The following is a 7,938-nucleotide window of genomic DNA, read 5'->3' as shown; positions in this document are numbered from 1 at the left end:
AGTTTGTCACGTAAACAGAACGTGGCCAATTCGTCACTAGTGTATAGTGTAGTGTATAGTAGTGTATAGTGTAGTGTATAGTGTAGTGTATAGTAGTGTAGTGTATAGTAGTGTAGTGTATAGTAGTGTAGTATATAGTGTAGTGTATAGTAGTGTATAGTAGTGTAGTGTATAGTAGTAAAGTGTATAGTGTAGTATACTAGTACAGCACACCGGTGTGTCGGAGAGCCAAGCCACAACATTTACAATCTGAGCACGACCTTTCGCCAGTAATTACAACTAGCTTCATCAGGCAACAGCCAGATTTGTGGAGAAGTCCACCTGTTTTGTTCCTTACTAAGAGGCGTGGTAGATGTGGTGACAATATTTGTGCCCTCTTCTTGTGCAGAGTGGGGGGGGGGGGGGATTATATTTCACTTCCTAAATCGTTGAAAAAACGCGTTTGTTAAGATGTAAACGAAACGGAGTGGTTTCAGTGAGCCAACATGAGTCCCTCTGCTCTCATCGTCATTGCTGGCTTAGCCTCCTGGCACGGCTGAGCCAGCTCGATCTGCGTGAGCGGTGCACAAGTGCGATTAACAGCAAGGAAAAACGCAACACATTTGACAATAACACTGTGGTCTGAAAATCAAAAATGCTGAAGAGGCAGCGACGTTTCGGACAATAGGCCGTCTTCACAGCACGTCAATGCGCTATGGATGACTGAAGAATCTTCTTATCATCTCTAGATGTATATAGCATCGCCTTATTCCAAGGCGTTTTACAGCAATTATAAAGTTGTATCCTTGTAATGATAGTGGTTGAGATGAAGAGGAGTGGAGTTATTCCTGTTAAAATTAGCGGCGTCGTCGTGCCGTGTTGGTGCTGTGCTTCGGACCCGGCGACCCGAGATCGATTCCTTCTCGTGGCCAACACCGGCGACGATGATCTCCACCTGTCCTGGGCCTCCCCTAGGTCGACTCAGCCTCATATGAGTACCTGGTGCAATGTGCAAATATTGTCACTCGGGAGACAAAGGTGGCCGGGCGTGGTTCTGGCCACCCACCCCCTCGTGTGCCGTGCCGGCCTTCGTAGGTGCTGATCATACTCGCTAACAGCACTTGCCCCAACAGTCTTGTGAAGGCTACGCGGGGGATCTTTGTCTTTGTACTGAAGGCCAGTGGCTCCAGCTGTGGCTGGCGGTATATCCCGAGGCTATTCCCCGACGTCTTCAGATGGAGTCCACGAGGCCTCTGGAAATATTCCCGACTACATTCTCAGATAAGGAAACCCTTACACGTTACGCCTCGTAAGGTGTTTCATATTTTAAAGTCGTGGTTAAAGCGATCCAATGAGACAAATTCAACATCAACAGCGGTGATCCTGCCGACTGTCCGCACCCCCAAGAGTGGTGATGGTTGTTCCTCATCGCCCCTCGTCATTCGTGACCCAATTCCCATGTTCAGGAACCGTAAGAGAGTGGAGAGCGTCACTTGAACACCCCGGGATCTATTCAACTTTCAATCCTCCTACAAGATGCTCTCTTCGCTTTAAATAGCTGGCAATTTCAGCAAATAATAACCTGGTAAAACATAACAACTATTTTATTGCTTTCGATCCTTAGAGGAAACTACTATTTTTAATTCGGGCTATATATACACAGACACACGCACACACGTGTTTCTGTACTCATGTAGCCATAGCAACCACAGTCGTCAGCCCCACATTTCTGGTATCCAAGCCGAGCCAGTTGTGTCGAACGAATTAAACTTTTTTTTTATTGTTGAAGTGCTTTCAGGTTTTTCTTAAAACGTGGTAAAAGATATGTCCGTAGCTAAACAAATCATAGGGCCATGGCTGATGATAGGTACATTCATAATTACATTGCCAGCATAATCGTGTTTGGGTCATATCAATTGGTATATAAAGTATTGTGTATGGTATATAAAGTATTGTGTATGGTATATAAAGTATTGTTACTTCATTTATTTTAACACTGGCATTAAAACATTTTAATTGTTTATTAAGATAATATTTGATCTATTATCAATATTAATAGCTGTCTTCTGTACTAATGATGAACTTGTTCAATTCGTTTAAATGTATGCTATATAAGGCAGCTGTGATCTTGAAAAAAACGTCCTACATTAATTTCGCAAGATTATTCATGCATCAATGAGTGTGGAAGTCAGTTTGAACATTTGTTAAAATAAATGAAATAGCCATGTGTCCTGACTTTTGGGCGATGTGTAATGTTTATACAGTACGTATAATATCAAACACAGTAATTTAAAAGTTACATCACTTTGTCAATCCAAATTCGTATTCATTTCTTTCCGTGCTGTATCGACCAGGGTTAGGGAGGTGCGTTGCACATCGGTCCACACACAGTCCAGTGCCTCTTGGTGAGCGGACCGGTTCAGGTATTGCTCACCAACGATGTCACTCCTCATCGCCAACAATTGAAGTCACATGGGTCCCACCAACTTAAACTAAACCATTTTTTTTGTTATTCTACCAGGTAATGCTCACCACTGAGCTATTTCTCTAGATCTTTTTCAGAAGCCTCCTGGCCACAAATGATAGCTCGACAGAGTGGCTTATCACGTGGACATGTACAGCAGCCAAATGCTCTCGACGAATGTTTCTAAATGTGGAGGGAAAACCCCTGGGGGGCTCGGAGGAAAATCCACTCGAGCACAGGAAGAGAAACACGTGCAAACTCCAAAAATACAGCAGCAGGCGTCAGGGTCGGGATCGAACCCACGATCTCCCGTGTACCAGGCGAGGTAGTTAACATCTCCTAGCCACCGTGACTCCTTACTTTGCCTAAGGTACACCAGAACATGTTCACAATTATGAAGATTCAGCCAATGCTGAAGCCACTCATCCCTATCTGTTATTCAAGTTACGACGGAGGAGTGATTTACAGTTTTATGCAAAATTATGGAATGTTTCGCTGTTAGCATTTACATTACTAACACCGGCTAAACAGTTTTATTAAAAGTTACAAAAGTTAACTTGTACAAAACAACGTATAAGATGAGAAATTAAAAACAGGTTGAGTATGTTAGCATGTGATAAAAGTGTGTAATATTCCATATGTATTTTCACTTTTCCCAATATATTATTGGCGTGCGCTCTGATCTTGCTGAAAGCCAATATCTATCGTCATGATAATTTGCCCCATTGTTGAGATGAACACATCAACGCATCCAATAGTCGATTGACACTTGCCATCATGTGATTCGGGACGCGTATTTGAACCGTAGATGAATCCCAGGCTCCCCTCGCTTTGCGCGGTAGGAGTTGTAGTAGATGCGGTACAAAACAAAATGGCGCACGACGCCAAACCACACGAGACAGCTGCCTGCCGAGTAGCGCGCATAGTAAAGTACACACACAGTACAGTACACACGGTACAGTACACACAGTACAGTACACACAGTACAGTATACACAGTACACACACAGTACAGTACACATAGTACAGTACACACGGTACAGTACACATAGTACAGTACACACAGTGCACACACAGTACAGTATACACACATAGTACAGTACACACACATATTACAGTACACACACATAGTAAGTACACACGGTACAGTACACACAGTACAGTACACACAGTACAGTATCCACCCATAGTACAGTACACAAACATAGTACAGTACACACGGTACACACACAGTACACACACACTATTTTACATAGTATAGTAAACAAGGTACTCACACAGTACACACAGTACACACACAATTGTACATAGTACAGTACGCACAGTACTCACACAGTACGCACACAATTGCGGTTTGAATTCAGGAATGAATGAAATAATTCAAACCGCATGAATTCATTAATGAATTCAAACCGTAATTAGCCGGATTTGGGTAAACATACGTGAGCGGTTTCTATGCGAAATCTGACATTCCCAACCAGTTTAAAGCGAGTGAAACCTGTAATTCCATGAAGATGACTTCCCATCCACTTAAGTTGACCGGATGAACCCGTCTGGAAGATTCTCCGTTGTCCGACAAGGCAACTGTTCCTGGTGTTAGAGCGGCGTGGGGAGTCCATGGGGATCAAGGGTGCCTTGAGGTCGTGGGAAAGACACCCAAAGTTAAACACGCACGCGATGTGGTCACACACACACGTGCTTCATAATGCAAATGGCTGTTGTGATATACAACGCCCTAAATTGTATGACAACTCCAAACATTACACATCGCCAGACACATTTAAGATCAAATGAGATCACATTCAGACAACGCTCTACAAAAGGAGACCGGTTACAATTAATAAGGCTATATTAAACATTTAGTTGTACGCACTGTGCTCCAAAGACAAATAATATAGAAGCAGAGAAACAGGTTACAACTTAAGGTGCAGATAAAAGCCACAACCATGAATCAAATAAATAGAAAAAAAACTGGTTTTAATTACACATAGTGGACGTTTCCAAGGCTCCGTATTATAATACCGTCGAAAAGAAACCCCTCAGACAACAGAGCTTTTATCATATATCAAATAATAATTAAATAACTCGCTAAAAATACTAAATACTAAAGAACACTGTAATCTATCACACCAAGGTTGTTAGTCTCGGAGTAAATGTTACACCTTGCCTGTGTTGTAAGATGTATATATGTAACGTTAATACGTGCCAAACTTAAAAGAGTGTGACCAAAATGTGTCTTGGTGTTTGGCAATGTTTGGTGTTGCATCTCGGGCTGCGAGCTCCTGTGCACTTCCCATTGCCGCCTCGTGCCTCCTCCTGCGTGGCCCTTTAAAGGGCGACCGTTGCAGGTTCCCTTCTCACGGAGTTCACTTCAGTCGCCCTGTCTGAGAGTTGGTGATTCACTCACTCGCCCGCCGCCTCCCCCTGTGTGTGTGGGAATTGCGACGTTTCGCGGTCCGTCGTTTGGAGTTCACAGCCGCAGCGGAGTCGCCGTCCCCGCGCGTGTGCACAGCGCGACCCGCTGCCCCTGTGACCTCGGGGTCACCTCCTGCCCATTGTGTCCACGAGACATGGGAGCCAGGCGGTGCGTGGTGACGGGGATCGCGGGTCACGAGTTTGCTGTGCACGTTGCACGGATCTCACCGGGTTGGTCCACGCCGTTTAGACTCTGAGATCCGCGTCTTGCGAGGGTTGTTGTGCGTGGCTCCAAAAACGGATTTCTGAATTTCATCCGAGGGCGTGGGACCGTGGTCCGATCGTCGTTGATTGTCAGATTTGGATCGACTTCTCGTCGCCTTTCGTCGCCGCGTGTGGCACACTGGTCCACGCCATGGCAGTGGAGCAAGTCGCTGTTTTCACCTCGTGGTGCTCATACATTTGATGAGCATTTGCCACCACATGAATCAGAAGCGCATGCGATTCGTTTCATGGATCACAGCCTGCTCTCAGGAGATGGGCTATGAGGGCAGGGAGATAGATGACTCTGCTCAGTGGTAGATTTAGTGTTCGTCATCACACAAAGTAAGCTGCACAGCAAACACTTACATCACAAGCAGCCCGAACAACGTGCATGTCACACACACACTGCATGAACCCTGAGGCTACTGCAACATGTAATTTTCAATGTCCAAAGGGGAAAAAACTGTTGTTAAATTTAGCCCAACGATGAATCATCATATCTTATGAGCATAATTTTACAGTTGTTAATTTCACCGTATAAATAATAAAATAGTGGCGGCGGATACGTGCTGCGCGTTAAGCTGAGATATCGCCATCGCCACCGCATGTCTGTCGCGTGAACTTCTTTCGCACAGTACGTAGCGGGGGAAGGACAACACGCCAAAGGGTTCCCATCATTCGCTTGCCATGCACCCCGACCCGCACCAACTCCCGGACCCCGACCAGAAAACACTGCCTGTAACTTACATCTTTTACCGTCTACATTCGCTACGTGATCCTGTCCACGCTGGCGATTGCCCCGTGACACAGCCGATCTCACTGCGCGCAAAGACCACGTGTCTCTGTGACTTCCTCAAGCACAGCACCCTCACACTTTCATATCGAGTCATTATTATAATTTTACAAATTACGCCTACGCGATATAACCCCCCCCCCTTCCTCCCCATCGAATTATGAAACCACAGCCCGATGTAAACGACTCCAAAACGTTGTGCCAGGTAGCGAAAACGGTGTCGCAGGTGCGGCCGCGCCGTGCGGGTGGTGGCGGGGTCGCCCCGGCGCACGTGCTCGCTGTGACGTCACCAGTCGACGTGCGTCGACGCATCCGCTGCGTCACGGCTGGTGGTGTTCGGGTGGCATTTCTCTATTTTTGAAACAAACAAACAAAAATGTGACGCTCGCACATTTTTTGAGTAACTTAAAAAGGATTTGAAGAATCCATATTTATGGCCTCGACCCCTATATTCGTCGAGAGCGCTTCTCCAATAATTATTTTAAAATGAGAATGGAGCACATTAAGTGTATTAAGATAATTATTATTTTATTAAAATGCGAATTTAACCCAGGAATGATTCACAAGTGAATTGTGTATAATAATAATGTCATCTTGTTATGTGCTGCACACGAGTCGCTGCTCGCTCTCCAAGAGAGGGGACGACTCAGAGGCGGTCCTCGATATAAAACTAAACTATGTGTATTTTACCAGCTATATAGCCCACTGAGATATAGCTCCTTTTTCAGAAGCGACTTTGCTACAAATGATAGCTGAACGGAGTGGCTTATCACATGGACACGCATAGTAAGCCAAATACTCTAAACACACGTTGATTCTGAATGTGGAGGGAAAAACCGGAGGATCTGGAGAAAAATCCACGCGACCACAGGGAGAGCGTGCAGACTCCAGATATACAGTAGCAGGCGTCAGGGTCGAACCCACGACTTCCTGTATACCAGGAAAGATAGTTGACGTCTTACCACCTTATTAAGGTGTTATCAGCCAATTCATTAGTGTGTATACCACTGACCAGGCTGTATCGCCTTATATATATAGTTTTTAAGTCGTCTGTGTCATCATACAACACTCGAATTCAACTACCGCAGCACTGTGATTGAGATGAACGAGTAATGGTGGAGTGCTGCCTTGCCCTGCATGGCGGAACGTATCAAACTCAGCTGAAGCGTTTCATTTGAAACGGAATTATTTTTTGGGTAAGGCCACCTAATGATCTGGCTAAATTTGTGTCACGAATCCCTGCACCACCCGACCGACATAGCCGAACATTGACTGCCACGTGTAAAAGCGTACATAGCACCAGGTAAGTTGAACACAGATGTCAACCCACACGGTTCACCCCGTATTCTTGTACAGGGAAATTGAGTTCAGGTCCTTACGGCGTACGGCCGTTTCAATGTGGGCAACAAAACCTCTTCTATGTGTTTCTCCCTATTGATGGGCACTTGTAGGATGAACCTTGATATTTATAAGGGGCACGGGGTGACCAATAGGCTCTGAGTTGGTCTGTGATTGGGTAAGGGGTTGACAGCGATCCTCGCCAGTAAATGTCGTGCAGTGCGGCGGCGCCGCCGTGCTCGAGACCAAAACAAGATTCCTTTTCTGTTAGAATTCTATAAAAAAAAACAACTCAATACTTTCACGAGCCGCAGTGCGCTGTGTGGTGACTCCGAGAGGGTGGTGGTCATCACCGAACAGCGTCATGAAGCAGTCCAACAAGACCCCCCCCCCCACCGCATCGCGTTCTGGAGCTGGAGGTTGCCGCACCCTGCTCTGGCGTAACATTGGCCCACGGCTGCAACACAAGTAACTATTAAATGATTGTTTTTGAAGTGAAACAAATATAATTTGAACCCACGACCGCTTGAACTGCCGCCGCCTTGTGGCGAGAGTTGAGTTTTGCACAGCGCGCTCAGCCTCGGGGCGGGCCGAGAAATTGTCACCAAGCGCCACCTGCTGCTTGCAAAACCTGCGGCGTTGGGCGACACCTCGCAAAGTCTCGCCACGTGCTGCGGCGCCGTCAC

The sequence above is a fragment of the Lethenteron reissneri genome, chromosome 18 (assembly GCF_015708825.2).
Source record: "Lethenteron reissneri isolate LAM-NWPU_2019-01 chromosome 18, ASM1570882v1, whole genome shotgun sequence".
NCBI classification, from domain to species: domain Eukaryota; kingdom Metazoa; phylum Chordata; class Hyperoartia; order Petromyzontiformes; family Petromyzontidae; genus Lethenteron; species Lethenteron reissneri.
Note: the sequence above shows the minus strand (reverse complement) of the source record.